Genomic DNA, 26726 nt, shown 5'->3' with positions numbered 1-26726 from the left:
CTATGTTTTGCTTCCTCTTGATGTAGCCCTAAGCAGTGACTGGCGAGAAACACTTTCATGGAAAGGGGTTGCCAGGCTTCCCAAAATTACGAATCTCCAGAAATCTTGGCAAATATTTTTTACCCAAACAGGATGATAGTTTCAGGTAATGATCAGTACACTAAGGTGACTTGGTGTCCCAAATTTCGTTCTTCTATGTTGAAGCGTTCGTTTCCAGTAACAGTTTGAGTTTTTAGGTTTCACTCTGTTTTCTCCTATATTGATAGATGTATTTGGAACACTAAATCCAACACGGTTTGTGCTAGCTTCTTGAAACTTGACACAATAAAGTAGTTTCACATTCTATCTCTATGTTTGGATTCCTCTTGCTGTAGCCCTAAGCAGTGACAGGCGAGAAACACTTTCATGGAAAGGGGTTGCCAGGCTTCCCAAAATTACGAATCTCCAGAAATCTCAGCAAATATTTTTTCACACAAACTGGATGATACTTTCAGGTAATGATCAGTACACGAAGGCGACTTGGTTCCCCAAATTTCGTTCTTCTATGTTGAAGCGTTCGTTTCCAGTAACAGTTTGAATTTTTAGGTTTCACTCTGTTTTCTCCTATATTGATAGATGTATTTGGCACTCTAAATCCAACACGGTTTGTGCTAGCTTCTTGAAACTTGACACAATAAAGTAGTTTCACGTTCTATCTCTATGTTTTGATTCCTCTTGATGTATCCCTAAGCAGTGACTGGCGAGAAACACTTTCATGGAAAGGGGTTTCCAGGCTTCCTAAAATTACGAATCTCCATAAATCTCAGCAAATATTTTTTCACACAAACTGGATGATACTTTCAGGTAATGATCAGTACACGAAGGCGACTTGGTTCCCCAAATATAGTTCTTCTATGTTGAAGCGTTCGTTTCCAGTAATAGTTTGAATTTTTAGGTTTCACTCTGTTTTCTCCTATATTGATAGATGTATTTGGAACTCTAAATCCAACACGGTTTGTGCTAGCTTCTTGAAACTTGACACAATAAAGTAGTTTCACATTCTATCTCTATGTTTGGATTCCTCTTGCTGTAGCCCTAAGCAGTGACAGGCGAGAAACACTTTCATGGAAAGGGGTTGCCAGGCTTCCCAAAATTACGAATCTCCAGAAATCTCAGCAAATATTTTTTCACACAAACTGGATGATACTTTCAGGTAATGATCAGTACACGAAGGCGACTTGGTTCCCCAAATTTCGTTCTTCTATGTTGAAGCGTTCGTTTCCAGTAACAGTTTGAATTTTTAGGTTTCACTCTGTTTTCTCCTATATTGATAGATGTATTTGGAACTCTAAATCCAACACGGTTTGTGCTAGCTTTTTGAAACTTGACACAATAAAGTAGTTTCACGTTCTATCTCTATGTTTTGATTCCTCTTGATGTATCCCTAAGCAGTGACTGGCGAGAAACACTTTCATGGAAAGGGGTTTCCAGGCTTCCTAAAATTACGAATCTCCATAAATCTCAGCAAATATTTTTTCACACAAACTGGATCATACTTTCAGGTAATGATCAGTACATGAAGGCGACTTGGTTCCCAAAATTTCGTTCTTCTATGTTGAAGCGTTCGTTTCCAGTAACAGTTGGAATTTTTAGGTTTCACTGTGTTTTCTCCTATATTGATAGATGTATTTGGAACTCTAAATCCAACACGGTTTGTGCTAGCTTCTTGAAACTTGACACAATAAAGTAGTTTCACGTTCTGTCTCTATGTTTTGTTTCCTCATGATGTAGCCCTAAGCAGTGACTAGCGAGAAACACTTTCATGGAAAGGGGTTGCCAGGCTTCCCAAAATTACGAATCTCCAGAAATCTCAGCAAATATTTTTTTCACCCAAACAGGATGATACTTTCAGGTAATGATCAGTACATGAAGGCGACTTGGTTCCCCAATTTCGTTCTTCTATGTTGAAGCGTTCGTTTCCAGTAACAGTTTGAATTTTTAGGTTTCACTCTGTTTTCTCCTATATTGATAGATGTATTTGGAACTCTAAATCCAACACGGTTTGTGCTACCTTCTTGAAACTTGACATAATAAAGTAGTTTCACGTTCGATCTCTACGTTTTGTTTCCTCTTGATGTAGTCCTAAGCAGTGACTGGCGAGAAACACTTTCATTGAAAGGGGTTGCCAGGCTTCCCAAAATTACGAATCTCCAGAAATCTCAGCAAATATTTTTTCACCCAAACAGGATGATACTTTCAGGTAATGATCAGGACACGAAGGCGACTTGGTTTCCCAAATTTCGTTCATCTATGTTGAGGCGTTCGTTTCCAGTAACAGTTTGAATTTTTAGGTTTCACTCTGTTTTCTCCTATATTGATAGATGTATTTGGAACTCTAAATCCAACACGGTTTGTGCTAGCTTCTTGAAAGTTGACACAATAAAGTAGTTTCACGTTCTATCTCTAGTTTTGATTCCTCTTGATGTAGCCCTAAGCAGTGACAGGCGAGAAACACTTCCATGGAAAGGGGTTGCCAGGCTTCCCAAAATTATGAATCTCCAGAAATCTCAGCAAATATTTTTTCACCCAAACTGGATGATACTTTCAGGTAATGATCACTACACGAAGGCGATTTGGTTCCCCAAATTTCGTTCTTCTATGTTGAAGCGTTCGTTTCCAGTAACAGTTTGAATATTTAGGTTTCATTCTGTTTTCTCCTATATTGATAGATGTATTTGGAACTCTAAATCCAACACGGTTTGTGCTAGCTTCTTGAAACTTGACACAATAAAGTAGTTTCACGTTCTGTCTCTATGTTTTGTTTCCTCTTGATGTAGCCCTAAGCAGTGACAGGCGAGAAACACTTTCATGGAAAGGGGTTGCCAGGCTTCCCAAAATTACGAATCTCCAGATATCTCAGCAAATATTTTTTCACCCAAACAGGATGATACTTTCAGGTAATGATCAGTACACGAAGGTGACTAGGTTCCCCAAATTTCGTTCTTCTATGTTGAAGCGTTCGTTTCCAGTAACAGTTTGAATTTTTAGGTTTCACTCTGTTTTCTCCTATATTGATAGATGTATTTGGAACTCTAAATCCAACACGGTTTGTGCTAGCTTCTTGAAACTTGACACAATAAAGTAATTTCACGTTCTATCTCTACGTTTTGTTTCCTCTTGATGTAGCCCTAAGCAGTGACTGGCGAGAAACACTTTCATGGAAAGGGGTTGCCAAGCTTCCCAAAATTACGAATCTCCAGAAATCTCAGCAAATATTTTTTCACCCAAACAGGATGATACTTTCAGGTAATGATCAGTACACGAAGGCGACTTGGTTCCCCAAATTTTGTTCTTCTATGTTGAGGCGTTCGTTTCCAGTAACAGTTTGAATTTTTAGGTTTCACTCTGTTTTCTCCTATATTGATAGATGTACTTGGAACTCTAAATCCAACACGGTTTGTGCTAGCTTCTTGAAACTTGACACAATAAAGTAGTTTCACGTTCTATCTCTACATTTTGTTTCCTCTTGATGTAGCCCTAAGCAGTGACTGGCGAGAAACACTTTCATTGAAAGGGGTTGCCAGGCTTCCCAAAATTACGAATCTCCAGAAATCTCAGCAAATATTTTTTCACCCAAACAGGATGATACTTTCAGGTAATGAACGGTACACGAAGGCGACTTGGTTTCCCAAATTTCGTTCATCTATTGAGGCGTTCGTTTCCAGTAACAGTTTGAATTTTTAGGTTTCACTCTGTTTTCTCCTATATTGATAGATGTATTTGGAACTCTAAATCCAACACGGTTTGTGCTAGCTTCTTGAAAGTTGACACAATGAAGTAGTTTCACATTCTACCTCTATGTTTTGATTCCTCTTGATGTAGCCCTAAGCAGTGACAGGCGAGAAACACTTCCATGGAAAGGGGTTGCCAGGCTTCCCAAAATTACGAATCTCCAGAAATCTCAGCAAATATTTTTTCACCCAAACTGGATGATACTTTCAGGTAATGATCAGTACCCGAAGGCGACTTGGTTCCCCAAATTTCGTTCTTCTATGTTGAAGCGTTCGTTTCCAATAACAGTTTGAATTTTTAGGTTTCACTCTGTTTTCTCCTATATTGATAGATGTATTTGGAACTCTAAATCCAACACGGTTTGTGCTAGCTTCTTGACACTTGACACAATAAAGTAGTTTCACGTTCTATCTCTATGTTTTGTTTCCTCTTGATGTAGCCCTAAGAAGTTACTGGCGAGAAACACTTTCATGGAAAGGGGTTGCCAGGCTTCCCAAAATTATGAATCTCCAGAAATCTCAGCAAATATTTTTTCACCCAAACAGGATGATAATTTCAGGTAATGATCAGTACACTAAGGTGACTTGGTTCCCCAAATTTCGTTCTTCTATGTTGAAGCGTGCGTTTCCAGTAACAGTTTGAATGTTTAGGTTTCACTCTGTTTTCTCCTATATTGATAGATGTATTTGGAACTCTAAATCCAACACGGTTTGTGCTAGCTTCTTGAAACTTGACACAATAAAGTAGTTTCACGTTCTATCTCTAGTTTTGATTCCTCTTGATGTAGCCCTAAGCAGTGACAGGCGAGAAACACTTCCATGGAAAGGGGTTGCCAGGCTTCCCAAAATTACGAATCTCCAGAAATCTCAGCAAATATTTTTTCACCCAAACTGGATGATACTTTCAGGTAATGATCAGTACACGAAGGCGATTTGGTTCCCCAAATTTCGTTCTTCTATGTTGAAGCGTTCGTTTCCAGTAACAGTTTGAATATTTAGGTTTCATTCTGTTTTCTCCTATATTGATAGATGTATTTGGAACTCTAAATCCAACACGGTTTGTGCTAGCTTCTTGAAACTTGACACAATAAAGTAGTTTCACGTTCTGTCTCTACGTTTTGTTTCATCTTGATGTAGCCCTAAGCCGGGACTGGCGAGAAACACTTTCATGGAAAGGGGTTGCCAGGCTTCCCAAAATTACGAATCTCCAGATATCTCAGCAAATATTTTTTCACCCAAACAGGATGATACTTTCAGGTAATGATCAGTACACGAAGGTGACTAGGTTCCCCAAATTTTGTTCATCTATTGAGGCGTTCGTTTCCAGTAACAGTTTGAATTTTTAGGTTTCACTCTGTTTTCTCCTATATTGATAGATGTATTTGGAACTCTAAATCCAACACGGTTTGTGCTAGCTTCTTGAAAGTTGACACAATAAAGTAGTTTCACATTCTACCTCTATGTTTTGATTCCTCTTGATGTAGCCCTAAGCAGTGACAGGCGAGAAACACTTCCATGGAAAGGGGTTGCCAGGCTTCCCAAAATTACGAATCTCCAGAAATCTCAGCAAATATTTTTTCACCCAAACTGGATGATACTTTCAGGTAATGATCAGTACACGAAGGCGACTTGGTTCCCCAAATTTCGTTCTTCTATGTTGAAGCGTGCGTTTCCAGTAACAGTTTGAATGTTTAGGTTTCACTCTGTTTTCTCCTATATTGATAGATGTATTTGGAACTCTAAATCCAACACGGTTTGTGCTAGCTTCTTGAAACTTGACACAATAAAGTTGTTTCACGTTCTATCTCTATGTTTTGATTACTCTTGATGTAGCCCTAAGCAGTGACAGGCGAGAAACCCTTCCATGGAAAGGGGTTGCCAGGCTTCCCAAAATTACGAATCTCCAGAAATCTCAGCAAATATTTTTTCACCCAAACTGGATGATACTTTCAGATACTGATCAGTACACGAAGGCGACTTGGTTCCCCAAATTTCATTCTTCTATGTTGAAGCGTTCGTTTCCAGTAACAGTTTGAATTTTTAGGTTTCACTCTGTTTTCTCATATATTGATAGATGTATTTGGAACTCTAAGTCCAACACGGTTTGTGCTAGCTTCTTGAAACTTGACACAATAAAGTAGTTTCACGTTCTGTCTCTATGTTTTGTTTCCTCTTGATGTAGCCCTAAGCAGTGACTGGAGAGAAACACTTTCATGGAAAGGGGTTGCCAGGCTTCCCAAAATTACGAATCTCCAGAAATCTCAGCAAATATTTTTTCACCCAAACTGGATGATACTTTCAGGTAATGATCAGTACACGAAGGCGACTTGGTTCCCCAAATTTCGTTCTTCTATGTTGAAGCGTTCGTTTCCAATAACAGTTTGAATTTTTAGGTTTCACTCTGTTTTCTCCTATATTGATAGATGTATTTGGAACTCTAAATCCAACACGGTTTGTGCTAGCTTCTTGACACTTGACACAATAAAGTAGTTTCACGTTCTATCTCTATGTTTTGTTTCCTCTTGATGTAGCCCTAAGCAGTTACTGGCGAGAAACACTTTCATGGAAAGCGGTTGCCAGGCTTCCCAAAATTACGAATCTCCAGAAATCTCAGCAAATATTTTTTCACCCAAACAGGATGATAATTTCAGGTAATGATCAGTACACTAAGGTGACTTGGTTCCCCAAATTTCGTTCTTCTATGTTGAAGCGTGCTTTTCCAGTAACAGTTTGAATGTATAGGTTTCACTCTGTTTTCTCCTATATTGATAGATGTATTTGGAACACTAAATCCAACACGGTTTGTGCTAGGTTCTTGAAACTTGACACAATAAAGTAGTTTCACGTTCTGTCTCTATGTTTTGTTTCCTCTTGATGTAGCCCTAAGCAGTGACTGGAGAGAAACACTTTCATGGAAAGGGGTTGCCAGGCTTCCCAGAATTACAAATCTACAGAAATCTCAGCAAATATTTTTTCACCCAAACTGGATGATTCTTTCAGGTAATGATCAGTACACGAAGGCGACTTGGTTCCCCAAATATCGTTCTTCTATGTTGAAGCGTTCGTTTCCAGTAACAGTTTCAATTTTTAGGTTTCACTCTGTTTTCTCCTATATTGATAGATGTATTTGGAACTCTAAATCCAACACGGTTTGTGCTAGCTACTTGAAACTTGACACAATAAAGTAGTTTCATGTTCTATCTCTATGTTTGGATTCCTCTTGATGTAGCCCTAAGCAGTGACAGGCGAGAAACACTTTCATGGAAAGTGGTTGCCAGGCTTCCCAAAATTACGAATCTCCAGAAATCTCAGCAAATATTTTTTCACCCAAACTGGATGATACTTTCAGGTAATGATCAGTACAGGAAGGCGACTTGGTTCCCCAAATTTCGTTCTTCTATGTTGAAGCGTTCGTTTCCAGTAACAGTTTGAATTTTTAGGTTTCACTCTGTTTTCTCCTATATTGATAGATGTATTTGGAACTCTAAATCCAACACGGTTTGTGCTAGCTTCTTGAAACTTGACACAATAAAGTAGTTTCAGGTTCTATCTCTATGTTTGGATTCCTCTTGATGTAGCCCTAAGCAGTGACTGGCGAGAAACACTTTCATGGAAAGGGGTTGCCAGGCTTCCCAAAATTACGAATCTCCAGAAATCTCAGCAAATATTTTTTACCCAAACAGGATGATAGTTTCAGGTAATGATCAGTACACTAAGGTGACTTGGTGTCCCAAATTCCGTTCTTCTATGTTGAATCGTTCGTTTCCAGTAACAGTTTGAGTTTTTAGGTTTCACTCTGTTTTCTCCTATATTGATAGATGTATTTGGAACTCTAAATCCAACACGGTTTGTGCTAGCTTCTTGAAACTTGACACAATAAAGTAGTTTCACATTCTATCTCTATGTTTGGATTCCTCTTGCTGTAGCCCTAAGCAGTGACAGGCGAGAAACACTTTCATGGAAAGGGGTTGCCAGGCTTCCCAAAATTACGAATCTCCAGAAATCTCAGCAAATATTTTTTCACACAAACTGGATGATACTTTCAGGTAATGATCAGTACACTAAGGCGACTTGGTTCCCCAAATTTCGTTCTTCTATGTTGAAGCGTTCGTTTCCAGTAACAGTTTGAATTTTTAGGTTTCACTCTGTTTTCTCCTATATTGATAGATGTATTTGGAACTCTAAATCCAACACGGTTTGTGCTAGCTTCTTGAAACTTGACACAATAAAGTAGTTTCACGTTCTATCTCTATGTTTTGATTCCTCTTGATGTATCCCTAAGCAGTGACTGGCGAGAAACACTTTCATGGAAAGGGGTTTCCAGGCTTCCTAAAATTACGAATCTCCATAAATCTCAGCAAATATTTTTTCACACAAACTGGATGATACTTTCAGGTAATGATCAGTACACGAAGGCGACTTGGTTCCCCAAATATCGTTCTTCTATGTTGAAGCGTTCGTTTCCAGTAATAGTTTGAATTTTTAGGTTTCACTCTGTTTTCTCCTATATTGATAGATGTATTTGGAACTCTAAATCCAACACGGTTTGTGCTAGCTTCTTGAAACTTGACACAATAAAGTAGTTTCACATTCTATCTCTATGTTTGGATTCCTCTTGCTGTAGCCCTAAGCAGTGACAGGCGAGAAACACTTTCATGAAAAGGGGTTGCCAGGCTTCCCAAAATTACGAATCTCCAGAAATCTCAGCAAATATTTTTTCACACAAACTGGATGATACTTTCAGGTAATGATCAGTACACGAAGGCGACTTGGTTCCCCAAATTTCGTTCTTCTATGTTGAAGCATTCGTTTCCAGTAACAGTTTGAATTTTTAGGTTTCACTCTGTTTTCTCCTATATTGATAGATGTATTTGGAACTCTAAATCCAACACGGTTTGTGCTAGCTTCTTGAAACTTGACACAATAAAGTAGTTTCACGTTCTATCTCTATGTTTTGATTCCTCTTGATGTATCCCTAAGCAGTGACTGGCGAGAAACACTTTCATGGAAAGGGGTTTCCAGGCTTCCTAAAATTACGAATCTCCATAAATCTCAGCAAATATTTTTTCACACAAACTGGATGATACTTTCAGGTAATGATCAGTACACGAAGGCGACTTGGTTCCCAAAATTTCGTTCTTCTATGTTGAAGCGTTCGTTTCCAGTAACAGTTGGAATTTTTAGGTTTCACTGTGTTTTCTCCTATATTGATAGATGTATTTGGAACTCTAAATCCAACACGGTTTGTGCTAGCTTCTTGAAACTTGACACAATAAAGTAGTTTCACGTTCTATCTCTATGTTTTGATTCCTCTTGATGTATCCCTAAGCAGTGACTGGCGAGAAACACTTTCATGGAAAGGGGTTTCCAGGCTTCCTAAAATTACGAATCTCCATAAATCTCAGCAAATATTTTTTCACACAAACTGGATGATACTTTCAGGTAATGATCAGTACACGAAGGCGACTTGGTTCCCCAAATATCGTTCTTCTATGTTGAAGCGTTCGTTTCCAGTAATAGTTTGAATTTTTAGGTTTCACTCTGTTTTCTCCTATATTGATAGATGTATTTGGAACTCTAAATCCAACACGGTTTGTGCTAGCTTCTTGAAACTTGACACAATAAAGTAGTTTCACATTCTATCTCTATGTTTGGATTCCTCTTGCTGTAGCCCTAAGCAGTGACAGGCGAGAAACACTTTCATGAAAAGGGGTTGCCAGGCTTCCCAAAATTACGAATCTCCAGAAATCTCAGCAAATATTTTTTCACACAAACTGGATGATACTTTCAGGTAATGATCAGTACACGAAGGCGACTTGGTTCCCCAAATTTCGTTCTTCTATGTTGAAGCGTTCGTTTCCAGTAACAGTTTGAATTTTTAGGTTTCACTCTGTTTTCTCCTATATTGATAGATGTATTTGGAACTCTAAATCCAACACGGTTTGTGCTAGCTTCTTGAAACTTGACACAATAAAGTAGTTTCACGTTCTATCTCTATGTTTTGATTCCTCTTGATGTATCCCTAAGCAGTGACTGGCGAGAAACACTTTCATGGAAAGGGGTTTCCAGGCTTCCTAAAATTACGAATCTCCATAAATCTCAGCAAATATTTTTTCACACAAACTGGATGATACTTTCAGGTAATGATCAGTACACGAAGGCGACTTGGTTCCCAAAATTTCGTTCTTCTATGTTGAAGCGTTCGTTTCCAGTAACAGTTGGAATTTTTAGGTTTCACTGTGTTTTCTCCTATATTGATAGATGTATTTGGAACTCTAAATCCAACACGGTTTTTGCTAGCTTCTTGAAACTTGACACAATAAAGTAGTTTCACGTTCTCTCTCTATGTTTTGTTTCCTCTTGATGTAGCCCTAAGCAGTGACAGGCGAGAAACACTTCCATGGAAAGGGGTTGCCAGGCTTCCCAAAATTACGAATCTCCAGAAATCTCAGCAAATATTTTTTCACCCAAACTGGATGATACTTTCAGGTAATGATCAGTACACGAAGGCGACTTGGTTCCCCAAATTTCGTTCTTCTATGTTGAAGCGTTCGTTTCCAATAACAGTTTGAATTTTTAGGTTTCACTCTGTTTTCTCCTATATTGATAGATGTATTTGGAACTCTAAATCCAACACGGTTTGTGCTAGCTTCTTGACACTTGACACAATAAAGTAGTTTCACGTTCTATCTCTATGTTTTGTTTCCTCTTGATGTAGCCCTAAGAAGTTACTGGCGAGAAACACTTTCATGGAAAGGGGTTGCCAGGCTTCCCAAAATTACGAATCTCCAGAAATCTCAGCAAATATTTTTTCACCCAAACAGGATGATACTTTCAGGTAATGAACGGTACACGAAGGCGACTTGGTTTCCCAAATTTCGTTCATCTATTGAGGCGTTCGTTTCCAGTAACAGTTTGAATTTTTAGGTTTCACTCTGTTTTCTCCTATATTGATAGATGTATTTGGAACTCTAAATCCAACACGGTTTGTGCTAGCTTCTTGAAAGTTGACACAATAAAGTAGTTTCACATTCTACCTCTATGTTTTGATTCCTCTTGATGTAGCCCTAAGCAGTGACAGGCGAGAAACACTTCCATGGAAAGGGGTTGCCAGGCTTCCCAAAATTACGAATCTCCAGAAATCTCAGCAAATATTTTTTCACCCAAACTGGATGATACTTTCAGGTAATGATCAGTACACGAAGGCGACTTGGTTCCCCAAATTTCGTTCTTCTATGTTGAAGCGTTCGTTTCCAATAACAGTTTGAATTTTTAGGTTTCACTCTGTTTTCTCCTATATTGATAGATGTATTTGGAACTCTAAATCCAACACGGTTTGTGCTAGCTTCTTGACACTTGACACAATAAAGTAGTTTCACGTTCTATCTCTATGTTTTGTTTCCTCTTGATGTAGCCCTAAGAAGTTACTGGCGAGAAACACTTTCATGGAAAGGGGTTGCCAGGCTTCCCAAAATTATGAATCTCCAGAAATATCAGCAAATATTTTTTCACCCAAACAGGATGATAATTTCAGGTAATGATCAGTACACTAAGGTGACTTGGTTCCCCAAATTTCGTTCTTCTATGTTGAAGCGTGCGTTTCCAGTAACAGTTTGAATGTTTAGGTTTCACTCTGTTTTCTCCTATATTGATAGATGTATTTGGAACTCTAAATCCAACACGGTTTGTGCTAGCTTCTTGAAACTTGACACAATAAAGTTGTTTCACGTTCTATCTCTATGTTTTGATTACTCTTGATGTAGCCCTAAGCAGTGACAGGCGAGAAACCCTTCCATGGAAAGGGGTTGCCAGGCTTCCCAAAATTACGAATCTCCAGAAATCTCAGCAAATATTTTTTCACCCAAACTGGATGATACTTTCAGATACTGATCAGTACACGAAGGCGACTTGGTTCCCCAAATTTCATTCTTCTATGTTGAAGCGTTCGTTTCCAGTAACAGTTTGAATTTTTAGGTTTCACTCTGTTTTCTCATATATTGATAGATGTATTTGGAACTCTAAGTCCAACACGGTTTGTGCTAGCTTCTTGAAACTTGACACAATAAAGTAGTTTCACGTTCTGTCTCTATGTTTTGTTTCCTCTTGATGTAGCCCTAAGCAGTGACTGGAGAGAAACACTTTCATGGAAAGGGGTTGCCAGGCTTCCCAAAATTACGAATCTCCAGAAATCTCAGCAAATATTTTTTCACCCAAACTGGATGATACTTTCAGGTAATGATCAGTACACGAAGGCGACTTGGTTCCCCAAATTTCGTTCTTCTATGTTGAAGCGTTCGTTTCCAATAACAGTTTGAATTTTTAGGTTTCACTCTGTTTTCTCCTATATTGATAGATGTATTTGGAACTCTAAATCCAACACGGTTTGTGCTAGCTTCTTGACACTTGACACAATAAAGTAGTTTCACGTTCTATCTCTATGTTTTGTTTCCTCTTGATGTAGCCCTAAGCAGTTACTGGCGAGAAACACTTTCATGGAAAGCGGTTGCCAGGCTTCCCAAAATTACGAATCTCCAGAAATCTCAGCAAATATTTTTTCACCCAAACAGGATGATAATTTCAGGTAATGATCAGTACACTAAGGTGACTTGGTTCCCCAAATTTCGTTCTTCTATGTTGAAGCGTGCGTTTCCAGTAACAGTTTGAATGTATAGGTTTCACTCTGTTTTCTCCTATATTGATAGATGTATTTGGAACACTAAATCCAACACGGTTTGTGCTAGGTTCTTGAAACTTGACACAATAAAGTAGTTTCACGTTCTGTCTCTATGTTTTGTTTCCTCTTGATGTAGCCCTAAGCAGTGACTGGAGAGAAACACTTTCATGGAAAGGGGTTGCCAGGCTTCCCAAAATTACGAATCTCCAGAAATCTCAGCAAATATTTTTTCACCCAAACTGGATGATACTTTCAGATACTGATCAGTACACGAAGGCGACTTGGTTCCCCAAATTTCATTCTTCTATGTTGAAGCGTTCGTTTCCAGTAACAGTTTGAATTTTTAGGTTTCACTCTGTTTTCTCATATATTGATAGATGTATTTGGAACTCTAAGTCCAACACGGTTTGTGCTAGCTTCTTGAAACTTGACACAATAAAGTAGTTTCACGTTCTGTCTCTATGTTTTGTTTCCTCTTGATGTAGCCCTAAGCAGTGACTGGAGAGAAACACTTTCATGGAAAGGGGTTGCCAGGCTTCCCAAAATTACGAATCTCCAGAAATCTCAGCAAATATTTTTTCACCCAAACTGGATGATACTTTCAGGTAATGATCAGTACACGAAGGCGACTTGGTTCCCCAAATTTCGTTCTTCTATGTTGAAGCGTTCGTTTCCAATAACAGTTTGAATTTTTAGGTTTCACTCTGTTTTCTCCTATATTGATAGATGTATTTGGAACTCTAAATCCAACACGGTTTGTGCTAGCTTCTTGACACTTGACACAATAAAGTAGTTTCACGTTCTATCTCTATGTTTTGTTTCCTCTTGATGTAGCCCTAAGCAGTTACTGGCGAGAAACACTTTCATGGAAAGCGGTTGCCAGGCTTCCCAAAATTACGAATCTCCAGAAATCTCAGCAAATATTTTTTCACCCAAACAGGATGATAATTTCAGGTAATGATCAGTACACTAAGGTGACTTGGTTCCCCAAATTTCGTTCTTCTATGTTGAAGCGTGCGTTTCCAGTAACAGTTTGAATGTATAGGTTTCACTCTGTTTTCTCCTATATTGATAGATGTATTTGGAACACTAAATCCAACACGGTTTGTGCTAGGTTCTTGAAACTTGACACAATAAAGTAGTTTCACGTTCTGTCTCTATGTTTTGTTTCCTCTTGATGTAGCCCTAAGCAGTGACTGGAGAGAAACACTTTCATGGAAAGGGGTTGCCAGGCTTCCCAGAATTACAAATCTACAGAAATCTCAGCAAATATTTTTTCACCCAAACTGGATGATTCTTTCAGGTAATGATCAGTACACGAAGGCAACTTGGTTCCCCAAATATCGTTCTTCTATGTTGAAGCGTTCGTTTCCAGTAACAGTTTCAATTTTTAGGTTTCACTCTGTTTTCTCCTATATTGATAGATGTATTTGGAACTCTAAATCCAACACGGTTTGTGCTAGCTACTTGAAACTTGACACAATAAAGTAGTTTCATGTTCTATCTCTATGTTTGGATTCCTCTTGATGTAGCCCTAAGCAGTGACAGGCGAGAAACACTTTCATGGAAAGTGGTTGCCAGGCTTCCCAAAATTACGAATCTCCAGAAATCTCAGCAAATATTTTTTCACCCAAACTGGATGATACTTTCAGGTAATGATCAGTACAGGAAGGCGACTTGGTTCCCCAAATTTCGTTCTTCTATGTTGAAGCGTTCGTTTCCAGTAACAGTTTGAATTTTTAGGTTTCACTCTGTTTTCTCCTATATTGATAGATGTATTTGGAACTCTGAATCCAACACGGTTTGTGCTAGCTTCTTGAAACTTGACACAATAAAGTAGTTTCAGGTTCTATCTCTATGTTTGGATTCCTCTTGATGTAGCCCTAAGCAGTGACAGGCGAGAAACACTTTCATGGAAAGTGGTTGCCAGGCTTCCCAAAATTACGAATCTCCAGAAATCTCAGCAAATATTTTTTCACCCAAACTGGATGATACTTTCAGGTAATGATCAGTACAGGAAGGCGACTTGGTTCCCCAAATTTCGTTCTTCTATGTTGAATCGTTCGTTTCCAGTAACAGTTTGAGTTTTTAGGTTTCACTCTGTTTTCTCCTATATTGATAGATGTATTTGGAACTCTAAATCCAACACGGTTTGTGCTAGCTTCTTGAAACTTGACACAATAAAGTAGTTTCACATTCTATCTCTATGTTTGGATTCCTCTTGCTGTAGCCCTAAGCAGTGACAGGCGAGAAACACTTTCATGGAAAGGGGTTGCCAGGCTTCCCAAAATTACGAATCTCCAGAAATCTCAGCAAATATTTTTTCACACAAACTGGATGATACTTTCAGGTAATGATCAGTACACTAAGGCGACTTGGTTCCCCAAATTTCGTTCTTCTATGTTGAAGCGTTCGTTTCCAGTAACAGTTTGAATTTTTAGGTTTCACTCTGTTTTCTCCTATATTGATAGATGTATTTGGAACTCTAAATCCAACACGGTTTGTGCTAGCTTCTTGAAACTTGACACAATAAAGTAGTTTCACGTTCTATCTCTATGTTTTGATTCCTCTTGATGTATCCCTAAGCAGTGACTGGCGAGAAACACTTTCATGGAAAGGGGTTTCAAGGCTTCCTAAAATTACGAATCTCCATAAATCTCAGCAAATATTTTTTCACACAAACTGGATGATACTTTCAGGTAATGATCAGTACACGAAGGCGACTTGGTTCCCCAAATATCGTTCTTCTATGTTGAAGCGTTCGTTTCCAGTAATAGTTTGAATTTTTAGGTTTCACTCTGTTTTCTCCTATATTGATAGATGTATTTGGAACTCTAAATCCAACACGGTTTGTGCTAGCTTCTTGAAACTTGACACAATAAAGTAGTTTCACATTCTATCTCTATGTTTGGATTCCTCTTGCTGTAGCCCTAAGCAGTGACAGGCGAGAAACACTTTCATGAAAAGGGGTTGCCAGGCTTCCCAAAATTACGAATCTCCAGAAATCTCAGCAAATATTTTTTCACACAAACTGGATGATACTTTCAGGTAATGATCAGTACACGAAGGCGACTTGGTTCCCCAAATTTCGTTCTTCTATGTTGAAGCGTTCGTTTCCAGTAACAGTTTGAATTTTTAGGTTTCACTCTGTTTTCTCCTATATTGATAGATGTATTTGGAACTCTAAATCCAACACGGTTTGTGCTAGCTTCTTGAAACTTGACACAATAAAGTAGTTTCACGTTCTATCTCTATGTTTTGATTCCTCTTGATGTATCCCTAAGCAGTGACTGGCGAGAAACACTTTCATGGAAAGGGGTTTCCAGGCTTCCTAAAATTACGAATCTCCATAAATCTCAGCAAATATTTTTTCACACAAACTGGATGATACTTTCAGGTAATGATCAGTACACGAAGGCGACTTGGTTCCCAAAATTTCGTTCTTCTATGTTGAAGCGTTCGTTTCCAGTAACAGTTGGAATTTTTAGGTTTCACTGTGTTTTCTCCTATATTGATAGATGTATTTGGAACTCTAAATCCAACACGGTTTGTGCTAGCTTCTTGAAACTTGACACAATAAAGTAGTTTCACGTTCTCTCTCTATGTTTTGTTTCCTCTTGATGTAGCCCTAAGCAGTGACAGGCGAGAAACACTTCCATGGAAAGGGGTTGCCAGGCTTCCCAAAATTACGAATCTCCAGAAATCTCAGCAAATATTTTTTCACCCAAACTGGATGATACTTTCAGGTAATGATCAGTACACGAAGGCGACTTGGTTCCCCAAATATCGTTCTTCTATGTTGAAGCGTTCGTTTCCAGTAATAGTTTGAATTTTTAGGTTTCACTCTGTTTTCTCCTATATTGATAGATGTATTTGGAACTCTAAATCCAACACGGTTTGTGCTAGCTTCTTGAAACTTGACACAATAAAGTAGTTTCACATTCTATCTCTATGTTTGGATTCCTCTTGCTGTAGCCCTAAGCAGTGACAGGCGAGAAACACTTTCATGGAAAGGGGTTGCCAGGCTTCCCAAAATTACGAATCTCCAGAAATCTCAGCAAATATTTTTTCACACAAACTGGATGATACTTTCAGGTAATGATCAGTACACTAAGGCGACTTGGTTCCCCAAATTTCGTTCTTCTATGTTGAAGCGTTCGTTTCCAGTAACAGTTGGAATTTTTAGGTTTCACTGTGTTTTCTCCTATATTGATAGATGTATTTGGAACTCTAAATCCAACACGGTTTGTGCTAGCTTCTTGAAACTTGACACAATAAAGTAGTTTCACGTTCTCTCTCTATGTTTTGTTTCCTCTTGATGTAGCCCTAAGCAGTGACAGGCGAGAAACACTTCCATGGAAAGGGGTTGCCAGGCTTCCCAAAATTACGAATCTCCAGAAATCTCAGCAAATATTTTTTCACCCAAACTGGATGATACTTTCAGGTAATGATCAGTACACGAAGGCGACTTGGTTCCCCAAATATCGTTCTTCTATGTTGAAGCGTTCGTTTCCAGTAATAGTTTGAATTTTTAGGTTTCACTCTGTTTTCTCCTATATTGATAGATGTATTTGGAACTCTAAATCCAACACGGTTTGTGCTAGCTTCTTGAAACTTGACACAATAAAGTAGTTTCACATTCTATCTCTATGTTTGGATTCCTCTTGCTGTAGCCCTAAGCAGTGACAGGCGAGAAACACTTTCATGGAAAGGGGTTGCCAGGCTTCCCAAAATTACGAATCTCCAGAAATCTCAGCAAATATTTTTTCACACAAACTGGATGATACTTTCAGGTAATGATCAGTACACTAAGGCGACTTGGTTCCCCAAATTTCGTTCTTCTATGTTGAAGCGTTCGTTTCCAGTAACAGTTTGAATTTTTAGGTTTCACTCTGTTTTCTCCTATATTGATAGATGTATTTGGAACTCTAAATCCAACACGGTTTGTGCTAGCTTCTTGAAACTTGACACAATAAAGTAGTTTCACGTTCTATCTCTATGTTTTGATTCCTCTTGATGTATCCCTAAGCAGTGACTGGCGAGAAACACTTTCATGGAAAGGGGTTTCCAGGCTTCCTAAAATTACGAATCTCCATAAATCTCAGCAAATATTTTTTCACACAAACTGGATGATACTTTCAGGTAATGATCAGTACACGAAGGCGACTTGGTTCCCCAAATATCGTTCTTCTATGTTGAAGCGTTCGTTTCCAGTAATAGTTTGAATTTTTAGGTTTCACTCTGTTTTCTCCTATATTGATAGATGTATTTGGAACTCTAAATCCAACACGGTTTGTGCTAGCTTCTTGAAACTTGACACAATAAAGTAGTTTCACATTCTATCTCTATGTTTGGATTCCTCTTGCTGTAGCCCTAAGCAGTGACAGGCGAGAAACACTTTCATGAAAAGGGGTTGCCAGGCTTCCCAAAATTACGAATCTCCAGAAATCTCAGCAAATATTTTTTCACACAAACTGGATGATACTTTCAGGTAATGATCAGTACACGAAGGCGACTTGGTTCCCCAAATTTCGTTCTTCTATGTTGAAGCGTTCGTTTCCAGTAACAGTTTGAATTTTTAGGTTTCACTCAGTTTTCTCCTATATTGATAGATGTATTTGGAACTCTAAATCCAACACGGTTTGTGCTAGCTTCTTGAAACTTGACACAATAAAGTAGTTTCACGTTCTATCTCTATGTTTGGATTCCTCTTGATGTAGCCCTAAGCAGTGACAGGCGAGAAACACTTTCATGGAAAGGGGTTGCCAGGCTTCCCAAAATTACGAATCTCCAGAAACTCAGCAAATATTTTTTCACACAAACTGGATGATACTTTCAGGTAATGATCAGTACACGAAGGCGACTTGGTTCCCCAAATATCGTTCTTCTATGTTGAAGCGTTCGTTTCCAGTAACAGTTTGAATTTTTAGGTTTCACTCTGTTTTCTCCTATATTGATAGATGTATTTGGAACTCTAAATCCAACACGGTTTGTGCTAGCTTCTTGAAACTTGACACAATAAAGTAGTTTCACATTCTATATCTATGTTTTGATTCCTCTTGATATATCCCTAAGCAGTGACTGGCGAGAAACACTTTCATGGAAAGGGGTTTCCAGGCTTCCCAAAATTACGAATCTGCATAAATCTCAGCAAATATTTTTTCACACAAACTGGATGATACTTTCAGGTAATGATCAGTACACGAAGGCGACTTGGTTCCCAAAATTTCGTTCTTCTATGTTGAAGCGTTCGTTTCCAGTAACAGTTTGAATTTTTAGGTTTCACTCTGTTTTCTCCTATATTGATAGATGTATTTGGAACTCTAAATCCAACACGGTTTGTGCTAGCTTCTTGAAACTTGACACAATAAAGTAGTTTCAGATTCTATCTCTATGTTTGGATTCCTCTTGATGTAGCCCTAAGCAGTGACTGGCGAGAAACACTTTCATGGAAAGGGGTTTCCAGGCTTCCTAAAATTACGAATCTCCATAAATCTCAGCAAATATTTTTTCACACAAACTGGATGATACTTTCAGGTAATGATCAGTACACGAAGGCGACTTGGTTCCCAAAATTTCGTTCTTCTATGTTGAAGCGTTCGTTTCCAGTAACAGTTGGAATTTTTAGGTTTCACTCTGTTTTCTCCTATATTGATAGATGTATTTGGAACTCTAAATCCAACACGGTTTGTGCTAGCTTCTTGAAACTTGACACAATAAAGTAGTTTCACGTTCTGTCTCTATGTTTTATTTCCTCTTGATGTAGCCCTAAGCAGTGACAGGCGAGAAACACTTCCATGGAAAGGGGTTGCCAGGCTTCCCAAAATTACGAATCTCCAGAAATCTCAGCAAATATTTTTTCACCCAAACTGGATGATACTTTCAGGTAATGATCAGTACACGAAGGCGACTTGGTTCCCCAAATATCGTTCTTCTATGTTGAAGCGTTCGTTTCCAGTAATAGTTTGAATTTTTAGGTTTCACTCTGTTTTCTCCTATATTGATAGATGTATTTGGAACTCTAAATCCAACACGGTTTGTGCTAGCTTCTTGAAACTTGACACAATAAAGTAGTTTCACGTTCTATCTCTATGTTTGGATTCCTCTTGATGTAGCCCTAAGCAGTGACAGGCGAGAAACACTTTCATGGAAAGGGGTTGCCAGGCTTCCCAAAATTACGAATCTCCAGAAATCTAAGCAAATATTTTTTCACACAAACTGGATGATACTTTCAGGTAATGATCAGTACACGAAGGCGACTTGGTTCCCCAAATTTTGTTCTTCTATGTTGAAGCGTTCGTTTCAAGTAACAGTTTGAATTCTTAGGTTTCACTCTGTTTTCTCCTATATTGATAGATGTATTTGGAACTCTAAATCCAACACGGTTTGTGCTAGCTTCTTGAAACTTGACACAATAAAGTAGTTTCACGTTCTATCTCTATGTTTGGATTCCTCTTGATGTAGCCCTAAGCAGTGACAGGCGAGAAACACTTTCATGGAAAGGGGTTGCCAGGCTTCCCAAAATTACGAATCTCCAGAAATCTCAGCAAATATTTTTTCACACAAACTGGATGATACTTTCAGGTAATGATCAGTACACGAAGGCGACTTGGTTCCCCAAATTTCGTTTTTCTATGTTGAAGCGTTCGTTTCAAGTAACAGTTTGAATTTTTAGGTTTCACTCTGTTTTCTCCTATATTGATAGATGTATTTGGAACTCTAAATCCAACACGGTTTGTGCTAGCTTCTTGAAACTTGACACAATAAAGTAGTTTCACGTTCTATCTCTATGTTTTGATTCCTCTTGATGTATCCCTAAGCAGTGACTGGCGAGAAACACTTTCATGGAAAGGGGTTGCCAGGCTTCCCAAAATTACGAATCTCCAGAAATCTCAGCAAATATTTTTTCACACAAACTGGATGATACTTTCAGGTAATGATCAGTACACGAAGGCGACTTGGTTCCCCAAATATCGTTCTTCTATGTTGAAGCGTTCGTTTCCAGTAACAGTTTGAATTTTTAGGTTTCACTCTGTTTTCTCCTATATTGATAGATGTATTTGGAACTCTAAATCCAACACGGTTTGTGCTAGCTTCTTGAAACTTGACACAATAAAGTAGTTTCACATTCTATATCTATGTTTTGATTCCTCTTGATATATCCCTAAGCAGTGACTGGCGAGAAACACTTTCATGGAAAGGGGTTTCCAGGCTTCCCAAAATTACGAATCTGCATAAATCTCAGCAAATATTTTTTCACACAAACTGGATGATACTTTCAGGTAATGATCAGTACACGAAGGCGACTTGGTTCCCAAAATTTCGTTCTTCTATGTTGAAGCGTTCGTTTCCAGTAACAGTTGGAATTTTTAGGTTTCACTGTGTTTTCTCCTATATTGATAGATGTATTTGGAATTCTAAATCCAACACGGTTTGTGCTAGCTTCATGAAACTTTACACAATAAAGTAGTTTCACGTTCTGTCTCTATGTTTTGTTTCCTCTTGATGTAGCCCTAAGCAGTGACAGGCGAGAAACACTTCCATGGAAAGGGGTTGCCAGGCTTCCCAAAATTACGAATCTCCAGAAATCTCAGCAAATATTTTTTCACCCAAACTGGATGATACTTTCAGGTAATGATCAGTACACGAAGGCGACTTGGTTCCCCAAATATCGTTCTTCTATGTTGAAGCGTTCGTTTCCAGTAATAGTTTGAATTTTTAGGTTTCACTCTGTTTTCTCCTATATTGATAGATGTATTTGGAACTCTAAATCCAACACGGTTTGTGCTAGCTTCTTGAAACTTGACACAATAAAGTAGTTTCACGTTCTATCTCTATGTTTGGATTCCTCTTGATGTAGCCCTAAGCAGTGACAGGCGAGAAACACTTTCATGGAAAGGGGTTGCCAGGCTTCCCAAAATTACGAATCTCCAGAAATCTCAGCAAATATTTTTTCACACAAACTGGATGATACTTTCAGGTAATGATCAGTACACTAAGGTGACTTGGTTCCCCAAATTTCGTTCTTCTATGTTGAAGCGTTCGTTTCAAGTAACAGTTTGAATTTTTAGGTTTCACTCTGTTTTCTCCTATATTGATAGATGTATTTGGAACTCTAAATCCAACACGGTTTGTGCTAGCTTCATGAAACTTGGCACAATAAAGTAGTTTCACGTTCTATCTCTATGTTTTGATTCCTCTTGATGTATCCCTAAGCAGTGACTGGCAAGAAACACTTTCATGGAAAGGGGATTCCAGGCTTCCCAAAATTACGAATCTCCATAAATCTCAGCAAATATTTTTTCACCCAAACTGGATGATACTTTCAGGTAATGATCAGTACACGAAGGCGACTTGGTTCCCCAAATATCGTTCTTCTATGTTGAAGCGTTCGTTTCCAATAACAGTTTGAATTTTTAGGTTTCACTCTGTTTTCTCCTATATTGATAGATGTATTTGAAACTCTAAATCCAAAACGGTTTGTGCTACCTTCTTGAAACTTGACACAATAAAGTAGTTTCACGTTCTATCTCTATGTTTTGATTCCTCTTGATGTATCCCTAAGCAGTGACTGGCGAGAAACACTTTCATGGAAAGGGGTTTCCAGGCTTCCCAAAATTACGAATCTCCAGAAATCTCAGCAAATATTTTTTCAGCCAAACTGGATGATACTTTCAGGTAATGATCAGTACACGAAGGCGACTTGGTTCCCCAAATTTCTTTCTTCTATGTTGAAGCGTTCGTTTCCAGTAACAGTTTGAATTTTTAGGTTTCACTCTGTTTTCTCCTATATTGATAGATGTATTTGGAACTCTAAATCCAACACGGTTTGTGCTAGCTTCTTGAAACTTGATACAATAAAGTAGTTTCACGTTCTATCTCTATGTTTTGATTCCTCTTGATGTAGCCCTAAGCAGTGACAGGCGAGAAACACTTTCATGGAAAGGGGTTGCCAGGCTTCCCAAAATTACGAATCTCCAGAAATCTCAGCAAATATTTTTTCACACAAACTGGATGATACTTTCCGGTAATGATCAGTACACGAAGGCGACTTGGTTCCCCAAATATCGTTCTTCTATGTTGAAGCGTTCGTTACCAGTAACAGTTTGAATTTTTAGGTTTCACTCTGTTTTCTCCTATATTGATAGATGTATTTGGAACTCTAAATCCAACACGGTTTGTGCTAGCTTCTTGAAACTTGACACAATAAAGTAGTTTCACGTTCTGTCTCTATGTTTTGTTTCCTCTTGATGTAGCCCTAAGCAGTGACAGGCGAGAAACACTTCCATGGAAAGGGGTTGCCAGGCTTCCCAAAATTACGAATCTCCAGAAATCTCAGCAAATATTTTTTCACCCAAACTGGATGATACTTTCAGGTAATGATCAGTACACGAAGGCGACTTGGTTCCCCAAATATCGTTCTTCTATGTTGAAGCGTTCGTTTCCAGTAACAGTTTTAATTTTTAGGTTTCACTCTGTTTTCTCCTATATTGATAGATGTATTTGGAACTCTAAATCCAACACGGTTTGTGCTAGCTTCTTGAAACTTGACACAATAAAGTAGTTTCACGTTCTATCTATATGTTTGGATTCCTCTTGATGTAGCCCTAAGCAGTGACAGGCGAGAAACACTTTCATGGAAAGGGGTTGCCAGGCTTCCCTAAATTACGAATCACCAGAAATCTCAGCAAATATTTTTTCAGCCAAACTGGATGATACTTTCAGGTAATGATCAGTACACGAAGGCGACTTGGTTCCCCAAATTTCTTTCTTCTATGTTGAAGCGTTCGTTTCCAGTAACAGTTTGAATTTTTAGGTTTCACTCTGTTTTCTCCTATATTGATAGATGTATTTGGAACTCTAAATCCAACACGGTTTGTGCTAGCTTCTTGAAACTTGATACAATAAAGTAGTTTCACGTTCTATCTCTATGTTTTGATTCCTCTTGATGTAGCCCTAAGCAGTGACTGGCGAGAAACACTTTCATGGAAAGCGTTTGCCATGCTTCCCAAAATTACGAATCTCCAGATCTCAGCAAATATTTTTTCACACAAACTGGATGATACTTTCAGGTAATGATCAGTACACGAAGGCGACTTGGTTCCCCAAATTTCGTTCTTCTATGTTGAAGCGTTCGTTTCCAGTAACAGTTTGAATTTTTAGGTTTCACTGTGTTTTCTCCTATATTGATAGATGTGTTGGGAACTCTAAATCCAACACGGTTTGTGCTAGCTTCTTGAAACTTGACACAATAAAGTAGTTTCACGTTCTATCTCTATGTTTGGATTCCTCTTGATGTATCCCTAAGCAGTGACTGGCGAGAATCACTTTCATGGAAAGGGGATTCCAGGCTTCCCAAAATTACGAATCTCCATAAATCTGAGCAAATATTTTTTCACCCAAACTGGATGATACTTTCAGGTAATGATCAGTACACGAAGGCGACTTGGTTCCCCAAATATCGTTCTTCTATGTTGAAGCGTTCGTTTCCAGTAACAGTTTGAATTTTTAGGTTTCACTCTGTTTTCTCCTATATTGATAGATGTATTTGGAACTCTAAATCCAACACGGTTCGTGCTAGCTCCTTGAAACTTGACACAATAAAGTAGTTTCACGTTCTGTCTCTATGTTTTGTTTCCTCTTGATGTAGCCCTAAGCAGTGACAGGCGAGAAACACTTTCATGGAAAGGGGTTGCCAGGCTTCCCAAAATTACGAATCTCCAGAAATCTCAGCAAATATTTTTTAACCCAAACTGGATGATACTTTCAGGTAATGATCAGTACACGAAGGCGACTTGGTTCCCCAAATATCGTTCTTCTATTTTGAAGCGTTCGTTTCCAGTAAAAGTTTGAATTTTTAGGTTTCACTCTGTTTTCTCCTATATTGATAGATGTATTTGGAACTCTAAATCCAACACGGTTTGTGCTAGCTTCTTGAAACTTGACACAATAAAGTAGTTTCACGTTCTATCTCTATGTTTGGATTCCTCTTGATGTAGCCCTAAGCAGTGACAGGCGAGAAACACTTTCATGGAAAGGGGTTGCCAGGCTTCCCAAAATTACGAATCTCCAGAAATCTCAGCAAATATTTTTTCAGCCAAACTGGATGATACTTTCAGGTAATGATCAGTACACGAAGGCGACTTGGTTCCCCAAATTTCTTTCTTCTATGTTGAAGCGTTCGTTTCCAGTAACAGTTTGAATTTTTAGGTTTCACTCTGTTTTCTCCTATATTGATAGATGTATTTGGAACTCTAAATCCAACACGGTTTGTGCTAGCTTCTTGAAACTTGATACAATAAAGTAGTTTCACGTTCTATCTCTATGTTTTGATTCCTCTTGATGTAGCCCTAAGCAGTGACAGGCGAGAAACACTTCCATGGAAAGGGGTTGCCAGGCTTCCCAAAATTACGAATCTCCAGAAATCTCAGCAAATATTTTTTAACCCAAACTGGATGATACTTTCAGGTAATGATCAGTACACGAAGGCGACTTGGTTCCCCAAATATCGTTCTTCTATGTTGAAGCGTTCGTTTCCAGTAACAGTTTGATTTTTAGGTTTCACTCTGTTTTCTCCTATATTGATAGATGTATTTGGAACTCTAAATCCAACACGGTTTGTGCTAGCTTCTTGAAACTTGACACAATAAAGTAGTTTCACGTTCTATCTCTATGTTTGGATTCCTCTTGATGTAGCCCTAAGCAGTGACAGGCGAGAAACACTTTCATGGAAAGGGGTTGCCAGGCTTCCCAAAATTACGAATCTCCAGAAATCTCAGCAAATATTTTTTCAGCCAAACTGGATGATACTTTCAGGTAATGATCAGTACACGAAGGCGACTTGGTTCCCCAAATTTCTTTCTTCTATGTTGAAGCGTTCGTTTCCAGTAACAGTTTGAATTTTTAGGTTTCACTCTGTTTTCTCCTATATTGATAGATGTATTTGGAACTCTAAATCCAACACGGTTTGTGCTAGCTTCTTGAAACTTGATACAATAAAGTAGTTTCACGTTCTATCTCTATGTTTTGATTCCTCTTGATGTAGCCCTAAGCAGTGACTGGCGAGAAACACTTTCATGGAAAGGGTTTGCCATGCTTCCCAAAATTACGAATCTCCAGAAATCTCAGCAAATATTTTTTCACACAAACTGGATGATACTTTCAGGTAATGATCAGTACACGAAGGCGACTTGGTTCCCCAAATTTCGTTCTTCTATGTTGAAGCGTTCGTTTCCAGTAACAGTTTGAATTTTTAGGTTTCACTCTGTTTTCTCCTATATTGATAGATGTATTTGGAACTCTAAATCCAACACGGTTTGTGCTAGCTTCTTGAAACTTGATACAATAAAGTAGTTTCACGTTCTATCTCTATGTTTTCATTCCTCTTGATGTAGCCCTAAGCAGTGACAGGCGAGAAACACTTTCATGGAAAGGGGTTGCCAGGCTTCCCAAAATTACGAATCTCCAGAAATCTCAGCAAATATTTTTTCACACAAACTGGATGATACTTTCCGGTAATGATCAGTACACGAAGGCGACTTGGTTCCCCAAATATCGTTCTTCTATGTTGAAGCGTTCGTTACCAGTAACAGTTTGAATTTTCAGGTTTCACTCTGTTTTCTCCTATATTGATAGATGTGTTGGGAACTCTAAATCCAACACGGTTTGTGCTAGCTTCTTGAAACTTGACACAATAAAGTAGTTTCACGTTCTATCTCTATGTTTGGATTCCTCTCGATGTATCCCTAAGCAGTGACTGGCGAGAATCACTTTCATGGAAAGGGGATTCCAGGCTTCCCAAAATTACGAATCTCCATAAATCTGAGCAAATATTTTTTCACCCAAACTGGATGATACTTTCAGGTAATGATCAGTACATGAAGGCGACTTGGTTCCCCAAATATCGTTCTTCTATGTTGAAGCGTTCGTTTCCAGTAACAGTTTGAATTTTTAGGTTTCACTCTGTTTTCTCCTATATTGATAGATGTATTTGGAACTCTAAATCCAACACGGTTTGTGCTAGCTCCTTGAAACTTGACACAATAAAGTAGTTTCACGTTCTGTCTCTATGTTTTGTTTCCTCTTGATGTAGCCCTAAGCAGTGACAGGCGAGAAACACTTTCATGGAAAGGGGTTGCCAGGCTTCCCAAAATTACGAATCTCCAGAAATCTCAGCAAATATTTTTTAACCCAAACTGGATGATACTTTCAGGTAATGATCAGTACACGAAGGCGACTTGGTTCCCCAAATATCGTTCTTCTATGTTGAAGCGTTCGTTTCC

The sequence above is a fragment of the Spermophilus citellus genome (assembly GCF_964194105.1).
Source record: "Spermophilus citellus genome assembly, chromosome: 11".
Taxonomy (NCBI): Eukaryota; Metazoa; Chordata; class Mammalia; order Rodentia; family Sciuridae; genus Spermophilus; species Spermophilus citellus.
Note: the sequence above shows the minus strand (reverse complement) of the source record.